This window comes from Neodiprion pinetum, chromosome 7, assembly GCF_021155775.2.
Source record: "Neodiprion pinetum isolate iyNeoPine1 chromosome 7, iyNeoPine1.2, whole genome shotgun sequence".
NCBI lineage: Eukaryota > Metazoa > Arthropoda > Insecta > Hymenoptera > Diprionidae > Neodiprion > Neodiprion pinetum.
The window spans coordinates 18,552,978-18,564,268 of record NC_060238.1 but is presented as its reverse complement, the minus strand read 5'-3'; positions in this window follow the sequence as shown (position 1 = coordinate 18,564,268).

The window sequence follows — 11,291 nt, the reverse complement described above, 5'->3', positions numbered from 1 at the left end:
AATGGAATTTGTACCTTGAAGCTCCAGAACTAAACCTAGAAATTGTAGTAATTCTGAATGAGGCTCGGTCGAAGACAGATTCGCTCTTTACTCAGGAACAAAACTGGGCTTGGTCTGTAATGTCGGCCCTAGGCGAAGCGATCACGATGATCATTAACGATGACGTGAAGCCAGTGGACAGACTAAGTCTGTTACAAAACCTTGCAGATGCAGGAAAGTTGATCGTTCAACTTAATTTCCAGATCTCGACAGCCAGAAAAACCTGTATTGCTCACATTTCGTCCTAGCAGACGAAGGAATTACTTACTAAAACCAGGCCTATCACACTCCTCTATGTTGACAGCATGGGTGAGATAATGAAAATAGCAAAATTTATGGAGAAGATGGGGAAAGAGTTGAAACTACAGCCTTTAACACCCACAACCTCGAGGACCACAGCAAGGATCGCTGTCCAGGGTGCGTCGTAGTCTTTAAACTAGTGAGACTCTTTTCCAAGGTAGGGGATCTCGTATCAGACCCACGAGAGGGGCCAGTACAAAAAGCCCACTTTCCCCAGGGGAAAATACACCCACTATCCGACACAGAACAATTTCTACAACCAGAACGGAGGCCAGTCACACCGAGGAGCGAAGAATTAGTCAATACAGAGGTAAGCTGTTCAGCGGAGCGTCCAAAAAAATTTCTTAACGAAGTGGAAAAAAGATCGCCACAGATAAATTCGTTCTGGAATACATAAAAAGGTTATGAGATACCCCAAACCAGTCCAATTGTCGAGCCCAGGAATCGGTCAATCAGAGTTTTCTCGAAAACAGAAATTAGAGACCTCGAAATTGCATTTAAAAAGTTACTGGATATCGGGGCAGTTGTACGATGTACACCGGATGAGGGATCGATTTATCTTAAATCTCAAACTCCTAAACCAGTTTATTGAAACTTCACATTTCAAACTAGAGAATCTGAGCACAGCTACCACTCTAATTACACAGAATGCTTTCGCGTGCAACATTGATTTAAAGTATGCGTATTTTCTTGTTCCTGTAGAAACTGCAAGTCGAAAACTTTTGCGATTTGCATTAGTACAGAACAATACTTACCAATTTACGTGTCTCCCTTTCATAAAGCCAGTTATGAACAAATTGAGAGAACAGGGTTTAATGTCTACGATATATTTAGACGGCATACTATGTTGGTCGCCACGTTCCCAGGTGTACAATACGGAAGCCTATACTGTAAGCTTTTGAAACGCGAAAAATTCTTGACATTGATTCTACACGACCAAAACTATGATAGAGAGATGTCTATTAGTAACGCTTCTCGCAGAGAATAGCAATAGTCGCGAGAGGTCATCCCTCATGCGAGGAAACCTACAACCCGCTATAAATTTCGGAATGAAATCTTTTCAGAGGCTTCGTTGACAGGTTGGGGCGGTCATTGCAATCAAGAAAACGCTCACAGTTTCCGGACAGAGTTTGAACCAAAGCTACACATTAACCACCTGGAACTGGTTGCAGCTTTTTTTGTTTTAAAATGTTGTGCCACAGACCAACGCGATTGCGAAATCTTACTCAGGATAGATAATCGACAGCAATATCGTACGTTAATAGAACGGGAGGTATACAATATCCGAAACTGATCAAATTAGCTAGAGATCTGTGGCAATGGTGCGAAGCAAGAAGAATCTGGGTATTTGCAGCTTACATTCCGTCCGTCGAAAATCTTGACGCGGATCGGGAATCCAAAAAAACTAATTTAGACACCGATAGAGTACAAAAAGTAGTTTTTCATCGTGCCCACCCTTTTTTACGTGTTATATTCAACTCGGTAAATTTGGATCTTTTTACATCATAATAAGTCTTTTCCGAATTTGTCAACAGGTGAGTTCCTGTTTAAATAAAGAAACAGATACGAATACACATAAGCTACGCATTAACAGCATGAGTAATGATTCCAGTAAATCAGTATTTGGCAGTTAATCTATTGACTATTGAATTACCTTCTAGAAGCACCGATTTTCCTTTCTTTACGTCGGCCATAAGCTTTTTCCCTCGTAAGTACGTTGAAGTACTCAGTGGAGAACAGCGAAGTTATAAATAGAAAGTAAAACCGTATACAATAAAGCGAACCTATGGAAAAAATTCGGTGACGGCGATTTAAAAAATACTTCGATCGATTGAAAAAAACTTTCATTTCATTAAAAATTACCTGATATTTTGATTAACTTCTGACGTGACCTACCAATTATATAATTATCTCGAGATTGCAGTAGCACAAAAGATTCACGTACGTTTCGGAACTTACTATCACTCTTGGACTTATTGTTAGAGTTTGTATCGGTCTTCTTTTGATAAATGCTTGAGACAAGACTTCTCGTAACGACAAAGTTGAATATCCGTACAATAAAGAGGAAAATAAGCACGCAAACATTCTTGAATCTCAGTCACGAGCAGTGGTTCTACTAATTCGAAGAATGCGCGTAAATGATAACTTACCGTAGAAGTACGAATGGTCTCAAGCGCAGTTGGTGGCTTCGCCGTTCACCAAGTTGACAAGTCTTTTAATGCCGGAAGTTCGACCAGCAATTTATTACTGTTCCGGAAGTAACTTTTCTAAATTTTGTTTCAGAGATCTCGATATCTGTGTTTTTTTATTCGCTTGTTCATTTTTTTGTTTTTTTTTCGAACAAAGAAGAAACTTAATGACAATATATTTCGAGTGATTAAATTAGCAATCCGCATGGTCTTTCTCTAGATTCTTAGGTATTCGAACGATAGTTGGAAATTTTAATAGCAGATTGTAGCAGTTCCAACTTGAAACTTTCCAAACTTTGAAGAAGAAAGGACCCGTTGAGTTTACGAATTGTTTATGCAACAAATTTTGAAATCAAATACGTATCAATATTTTTTTTCTAATCTTATCGAACTTGAACTAAGTTTTCGAGAAGTGATAAAAAAAAATCACACATCGAAATCAATTTTTCTTTTTAGAGGAGAGCTGTAACACTAAATTGGTGATAGACTCCCGTTCAGTCGATGAATGATTATATAAAATGATGAATAAGAATATATAAAATATTGTAACGTACTTTGACGTTACGGAAAATAAATATGGATCCGCGAGTTTAATTATCAAGTCAAAAGAAATCAAGAGCGTGAATAAAATGTTGTGAAAATGCTTTGATGCAAGATATGTTTTTCTCGTTTAACCCTTCAGGACATGGGTGTTTTGACTGCCATTATTTACTCTGGCCATGAGAAAAAATCTCATGGCTTCTGCGCATGCGCTCAGTATATTTTAAATACAGCTTTCTTAAGAAAATATCATTTATTTATAATTTTCAATGTTTTTTAAGGTGAAATAATTGCTCAAATTTATTATTAAAGTAATGTCAATTAAATATTCACTATGCAAAATAACTTAGATCTAAGTACTCATAAAATGTATTTGTCAGGGTTATATATAAAACAAAAATATTGACTTACGTTTATTTAACAACTTTTAATAATATTCGTTTAATGAATATCAACAATTAAATTATAAATTTTACATTTTTGAAAGCAGATAACACAGCACAACATTGCACAATTATTCTTTAGGTATATGTATCATGTAAACAAGTATGGCGGACGCATACTACGGAACGACCCGAACTATGCCGAAAAGAAACGAAAGCTAAAATCTCTCACCCTTTAATACTCTGGCCATGAGAAAAAATCTCATGTTCTCCAAAAAATTATTTTTTTTCGCAATTTTGGTTTAAAAAAAAACAGTTTTTAGTGAATGTGTATCTAGAAAACTAAATTATAGGAAGATACAAAAATTTTCAAGTAGTCTTTCCATTTGAATTTTAAAAGATATTTGAGATCTACGTTGAGCATGAGAGAAAATCTCATAACCCATGTCCTGAAGGGTTAAAGTCTGAAACAAGACTGTTTTTACAATAATGTTGGTTGACGCAGCAACCTTATTCTTTTGAAAGACATAAGAGGTTTATAAACGTCTTTTATCATATTAATTGAACGAAAACCACAACTCGATCACATTAATTTACCGGAAAGAGGGCGATACTTTGGACGGTTAACTGAGTTCAACGATGAATTTGAATAGAATGTCACTTATCTTTCTACGTTTTTTTCTAATTCGGGCTGTCGGCGGCTGTGCGTGCTCAGCGGGCAGTTGAAGATTGTTTTTATTTGTTATTTTATAAGGTGTATTGTGAGTGTATAAATTTTAGTAAGGCCAGATTTAGGGTAGCACAAAAAAATGAAGAATATAATGTATATATGAACAATTACAAAGAGTAAAATTAAGCAATTTATTTAATTGTAATTTTGAGATATACCAATAAGGGTTTGAACAAGGCCGAGAGATTTTATACAATTAAAATGGTCGAGCAAAACTGAACGAATTGAAATGTAGTATGCAAGCGCAAAACTTGAAATGTTCTGTTTGATCTCAAAAACTGAAGTAAAGAAGTGTAGAACGTAAGACCCGAAGTTCCAAAGTGAAATACATCGAACGGGGTTCTCTCCTAGCATTTGGAAACTAACGGGAAGAAACCCCTGATTGGTTCCCCACTATTTCAGAAGGCGGAAACCCATCAGAAAAATGAAATACATTTTATAATTTTTGATTGATGGAAATATATTAACCGGAAAAGCCCCTTGATTGGTTCCAGAAGGTGGGACCAATCAGGCAAAAGACAAGATATTTCGTGAATTCTAATTTGTTAGTTTTTTTGGAGTGCAGAGTGTATCCATGAATTCCGACATTAATCACTGTGTTGATTAATTGTATGGTGAAGTAGATGCCCGGGACTCCAGAACTAGCGGTCCCAAACAGCTTGAATCGGTTCCAGAGTTTACGTGACGTTGATCGGTCGATTTTATGTCATGAATTCTTGTCCATTAGTCCAGATAATGATATTTTTCAATCAAAAATAGAATGACCAGCTGCACCTCTGCAACTGCATTCAGGACAGCCGGTTTCTCAATCGGGAACATTACTCGGTCACGATAGCTCTCCAAATCTTCTTCCGTATAAATGTCGGAGATAGTCAGTGGTTGAATATTTATTTATTTATTACGACGTTTCTGCCGGGCACGGCCGTCCATCTTCAGGCTACAGAAATGAAAAAATTAAAAAATTAAAAAAATAGTAGAGTATAACTTCTTCTTTATACTGGGTTTGTTTTTCAGACAGCGAAATAAGGTGGTCCTATTCTTGATATTAAATTATATGTTGTAATAAAGGGTTGTAAATAACGATAAGAAAAATTATAAAATTAACAACTAAGCTCATAGATTGATTGATTGAAAAAACATTGATACGTTTGGATTGACATTAACTTACAAAAATTTTGCGACAACCTTTGGACTGGATGTTGTTAATTCGCCATTATGTGAGGAAGTGTCTTCTTTTTCGGAGCTGCGATTTTAATCGAGTATCGAGAGTATAAATCTCGGCGTTGTGATTGGCTAAGACGAACCTCGAGAAAACAAAATGGAGTCCTAGTCGTTCGACGTGTTAAGAGCGCGTAATTTTAATTCTGCAAAATGTCAGAATATAGGTGGCTGAGTTTGTGTACGTCAGTACGTTTGTTGCACGCAATGTCAATGTTTTTAGAAATATGAACTATTCCTTTCCATATTCTCTTATGCCATTTTTCTCACAAGTTAAAATGGAGGCATTGTCGAAATCATTTGTTAAGCTACGCTGAGCCGAGGCACATTCGTCAGGATCCCTTGATTTAATGTTTGATTTATGACCTAAGATTCTGTTTTTGAGGTGTTGCGACGATTGTCCGACGTTTTATACGATTTATACATTTTGGTCATCTGATTGCTGAGGTCTTTTTCTAAGTAAACGATTTTAGTATTCATGGATGAAAGGATGTCGACGTTTTCAGCAGCAACCTTGTCCTGTTCTTTGATTGGGTCCGCAGGTTCTGTTTCGACGATAAAAAGTTTAGGATGTTCTGTACGAATAATTCTATATCCACAAATTTTCAATTCTGTTGTTTTCATTAGAGCAAAGGTGGTTGTTTCACTGGAGTAGGTGTAAATGTCTGGTGGAAAGCCATCTTCTTGGGGTTCTTTAATTTTCAATGCTGATCCAGTGTAAAGAGCGTCGTAACGGTCCAACTTACAGTCATACATTGGTGAATTTACTCAAAAAACATATGATCCAACATTTCCAAAACAATTTGCGTTAGGCACTGTACATCTAGTCCCATCCTTCGGCAATGATTCATATTTATCTTACTATATATGTGTATTACATATAAAGTTATTCTTACTATCCTTGTACAACCACGTCGTCCCATTGGCCGTAACCGTGATCATAGCTAGCGCCAACGCAAACTCCAGTATCATTTATTTCTCCAGCGAAGATTGCATCCCTGATATTCGTCACATTCTGGAGTAGTCCTGAGACGACGACGTCATTTCCCAGTCTTATGATGCCATAGTTGTAGAGTCCCGTACATCCTTCTCTGTTTACTTCATGTATGTAAGCATGTCGCCTTTTCCTGACCACTGAATTGTGCGAATGCATTCCGCAATGATAAACGACTCTATCAATTTCAATTCTACTTTGTATGACGTCTACGTGATGAAATTCTGCTAATTCAAGTAACTGAACGTCAGTTTCGAAAGGGATAGGGTCCCTTTCTGGTACATCGCATTTCCCGATGCCAGCAGTGTCAATAGTTGACGTATTTCTTGAAGTTCCTCCACAGTCATAACCCTTCAGGGCCCAAGTTACGGCGGCAATCCACAAAAGAATCACAAGTAGAGTGATTTGACTCATTTTTCCCCTTTTCTCGAACAAAGTGTTTCATTTTCAATTCGAGAAGAGAAGTAAATTACTGATTTGAAATGACGATTTTAAACAGGTGTTAAATACTAGTACATATGCTTTCATCGTTCTACATCGACGTCAGAATCGATTGGGATTCTAGTTATGGTTTCATTGTTTCCGAGTACGTGATGTGTTTTATATACACTCCAGTCAGTAATGATTCTTGTGCAAATGAAGTCATTTGCGCAATGAATCATGACAAGCGAATTTTCGGATTCTCTATTGGTTACAAATAAATTGACTACGTCTGTAACGTCAATTTCGAAGTAAAATATCACGTTATATGTTCGTGATATTAATACTTCTTCCTGGACTAACTCGACAATTAGAGATCCTTCTAATGGACCGACTGGATAGCGAGTTTCCACAATTTTTTCCCGTGTATCTCCACTGATTTTCATCGTCAAGTCGTCTATCGCTGGGTTTACGACGAACCTAACTTCAGTGGGCGGGGGTGCAGGTGGTATCTTCATTCTAGAACGAAGCATACATATTTGGCTGGTTTAGATTCTGCAATTGTTCTATCAGGATCTTAGGTCTATTTCAAAACTAATATAATTAAACAGAATGGCCTGCTTAAATACAACGATCCTTACTTAATTATAAGCAACTGTAACGATCAATTATCCCTTTAAAATTTTCAATCTATCCATATGAACTATTTTGATTTTATTGCCAGCTTGAGTTTTAACATTACGTTTTTCTAATATTTCTTCTACTTCGTATGGTCCGGTATATTGATCGGCAAATTTTCCTTTCTTCGGCTCTTTTAAAAGAAACGCTAAATCTACTTTTGCCAAATTTAATGAATTTATTCGTTTATCATAATGATGTTTTGATTTTCATTCTCACTGTATTGGATTTTCTCTGGCTTGGTTCTGAATATTCCTAATTTTGGTAAACAGTTCGATTAAAAATTTCAAACAACTGACATTTACGAAACGTTTTTTAAATTCAAGAGCCATACCTGCGCTCATACTGAAATTATTCTCCCACGCAATGAACTAATGAATAATTCTTATCTACGGTGAATAAATCGCCTCGAGTAATTTGAATATTTTGTTTTGACTTTCGTATCGCATCCTGGATTTGTTGTTTAATTGTGAATGCAACCAAATAAAAGATCTATGATCTGTGACTAATTTGAATTTCTTCCCGTATAAGCATGGTCTGGAGTAGTTTACCGCATAAACTATAGCCAACAAGTCCTTTTCAATTGTTGAATAATTTCTTTCTGCCTGATTTAACAATCTAGATGTCTATGCTATTGGTAAATTTTTTCCTACTGTACCCTGACTCAATACACCTCCTATCGTGAATCCTGATGCATCTGTTGTTTATGTTGTTACAATAAATTTTTTTTTAAGAATTATATGGAGATAAAGACGGTTTAATAATATAATTATTTAATAAATCATTTACCTGCCTAATAATTTCTCACTTATGAACTGGTGAAAATCTGTATTGTTTAATATTTAGTGTTTGTTCATCAGTTGTATTTATTTCGTGTTTTATAATGTTTGTGGCTCCTAATAGCTCACCCGGAATATGAAATCTCTCTTGATTATCATATACTAGACCATGTACGCTTTCTTTTTCTTCGTCGTTTGAATGTTCGAGCCTCGATAGCTTGAAAAATACGTCGTAACGTGTATTTACTTGAACTTTATTAATTTCTCGAATTTTTTGAAGAATCTGAAAGTTTTGATCAATTGAATTGCAATGATCATTTTGAATGCTTTGATTATTTTGATTGCAATGATCATTTTGGATGCTCTGATTATTTTGATTATTTCTTTTTGAAATCAATTCCGGATTTGAAGACAAACTTTGTTGGCCTATTCTATCGTCATTTCCCTGCCCTAAGGAAAGGTTTAATACAGAAATTTCATTTCTGGCTAGGTGATTTGCTAAACAAACATCATTGTAAAAGCAAACTGATGGTCGGTAGAAGCAATTCTATCTCTTAATCCGTAAAATTAATTATTCAAATACGCGCTTTGCCGTTATCATTTCAAACTAACGCTTCTCCGAAAAATACTCCGTCTTTTGCAGTAAGTTATTTTTTATTGCAATATAGAATGGAGCATTCGAAAGCGATGGAATTGTAACTTAAGTCATTTATTTCTACTAGTTTTTGTGCATAATTGATAGTTGCTTTTTGTGATTGAAAGAAATTTGTTCCTATAATGCCGGCTTGAGAAATTAGGAAATTATCACTTACGACGTGAAAATAAACGGGCATTCCAGATATTTCAATTTTGACACATCCTAGCGTGTGAACGTAATTATCTGTTATTCCTTTCATTTGTAACACATTATTCATACCGATGTTATTTAATGATTAGCGATTTCCTACTTTCAAAAGATTCGGCTCCGATCCCGTATCTATCATTTCATCTATTTCATATGTTAAGTCCCTGAGTTTAATTTTAATTGTCGGTACTTGACCATCGATTGTTAATTTCACCGTTATGACACGGACTCGTTTACCTCCCGAGTAATTACGGCAGTTTGGGACTAATTGACCGCTCGGGGTCCGCTTTGCGTTACCGCTACCGAGAGTCCCAGAACGTTTCCCGAATTTTGATCACTCAAATTTTCTTTAACATTTTTACGATACTGTAATTTACGACACACATTTATCGTGTGCGTGAAATTGCGGTTTTCATATCTTTAATTCGGTCGAAATATTCTATAATATGCCCGTCTGATTTTTTGAATTTTTTAGCTAATTCTCCGCTATAGAAATTTATTGATCGAGAAGGTACGAATATTGTCGATAATTTATCTAGAAGCAATTCAAACGCGTCAAAAGTTTTTAGATTTGCCTTGACGTTCCTAACCAACTGTTTTTCTAATCTAGGTGCAAGTTTGAGTGTTTTATTTTTCACATTCTTCTAACTATATCCGAGGATCTATTGTTTCTGAATTTTTAATAATATTACTAGGATTTAGGTCAACATCTAATTCTGATCGTGAAGATGATTCTTTACTTTTACCGGTGATTTCAGTTGACTGAATTCGAGAATGTTCTGCCTATATTTCCTTTACTGTTGTATCAATTTTTGTTGCTGACTCTCCAGTTTGTTCAGATATATTTGTTTCTGTCCTAACTTCAGATTCTATTGGTTCCTCTGACGATTTTTGATTTTTCTGAGCTTCCTTCAATTGTTTTTGCATTTATAATTGTTTGGTTAAAAATTCCTGCTCTAATTTTCCTCGCATCTCGTTTTCTCGTCTCCTGATTTTTTCTAATTGTTTTGCCAAAAGTTCGTGTTCTATTTTGTCTCGCATCTCACTTTCTCGTCTACCGATTTCTTCCAATTGTTTTTTTTTTTTTTCTAGATAATTCCACTGCATCTTCAGCTTTTCCTACCCTATTTTGCAAGGCGTTAATTCGGTGAGCGTATGCAGTTTCTGTTTCTTCAAACTTTTTTGATGCATCGGCTATCCTTTCACGCTCTAATTCTAATAACCGTTATTCTTTATTCACTTGTTCTGTATAAGAAGAGTATTATCCTCTATACTTCGCGTTGTAGGCATGATTTTATGATAAATAGGCTTCGCTGTCACCAATGAGTTTTCACACTCATGAAGAAAGAAACATTGACATCGTAATCAATAGATTACTAATAAAAAAAAATTCGCGATGTTTAGCCAAACTCTATCAACACCGCTGTTACCACTGTTATGGGACGGGTTGCGCCTAACCATTAATTGAACGAAAACCACAACTCGTCGCATAGATTTACCGGGAAGAGAGCGATACTTTGGACGGTTACCTGAGTTGAACGATGAATATAAATAGAATGTCACTTACCTTTCGATTGTTTTCCTAATTCGGACTGTCGGCAGCGCTGCTTACTCAGCGGGCAGTTAAAAATTGTTTCAGTTCGTAAATCTGTAAGGTGTGTTGAATGAAACTTGAAACGTTTTCGGTGATCTCAAAAACTGAAGTAGAGAAGTATAGCACTTAAGTCCCGAAGTTCCAAAGTGAAATACGTCGATCGGGGTTCTCTCCTAGCATTTGTAAACTAACGAGAAGAAACTCCTGATTGGTTCCCCACTATTTCAGAAGGCGGGAACCAATCAGAAAAATGAAATACATTTTATAATTTTTGATTGATGGAAATATATTGACCGGAAAAGCCCCTTGATTGGTTTTCCACGGTTTCCGGAAGGTGGGACCAATCAGGGAAAAGAAAAGATATTTCGTGAATTCTAATTTGTTAGTTTTTATGCGCGCCCCGGGGCCCAAGGTGGTGGGACAGTTATGCCCGCAATCTCTCTACCGACAAGTACAGATAAGAACTCCTCGTCCCTCGTTTATACTTACTAACTAATCTATGCTGTGTACGTGCCACCTTTATGGGTGATTTATGGCCCTGTGTATGCCAGCCAGATGTCTAATCCTCGAAAATACCCTCCGG